This window comes from Rhinopithecus bieti, unplaced genomic scaffold (genome assembly GCF_001698545.2).
Source record: "Rhinopithecus bieti isolate Rb0 unplaced genomic scaffold, ASM169854v2 scaffold_76, whole genome shotgun sequence".
Classification (NCBI taxonomy): domain Eukaryota; kingdom Metazoa; phylum Chordata; class Mammalia; order Primates; family Cercopithecidae; genus Rhinopithecus; species Rhinopithecus bieti.
In genome coordinates, this window is record NW_016803343.1 from 3,100,168 (window position 1) to 3,100,617 (window position 450).

A 450-nucleotide genomic window follows, 5' to 3' on the forward strand; every position below is an offset into this window, starting at 1 on the left:
GGCGACACTGCTATTTTAATCCAATGGCGAGTCTCCGGCCCAGCTGCAGCGTCAGGCGGGGCTGGGGAGCGCCAGCCGCAGCGCGCAGGGGAGGGGGAGCTGGAGAGGGGCCCTGTGAGCTGGCCGGGCTCGGCGGCGGGGGGCGGAGGGCGAGCCCCTGAGGCGTCGGCGCTGGAGCCCGAGCGGGCTGGCGGCCCACCGCGGCGCGGGAGAGCCACGGGAAAACACCACGTAGGTGTTTTCTATCCCGAACTGTTGGCTTGCAGAGGGGCAACTCCGAGGAGGCAAACACAAAGAGCAGGATTGGGGGTTTTAAAAACCGCTTGCTTTTAAAACAGCCGAAGACTAGAGCGGTGACGTCCCCGGATTGGGTAGGGGCGGGACTCGATGTACATATCTGGAATCTAACGTGAGGCTTAAATCTAAATTTGCGCCATGCACTTCGGTGTT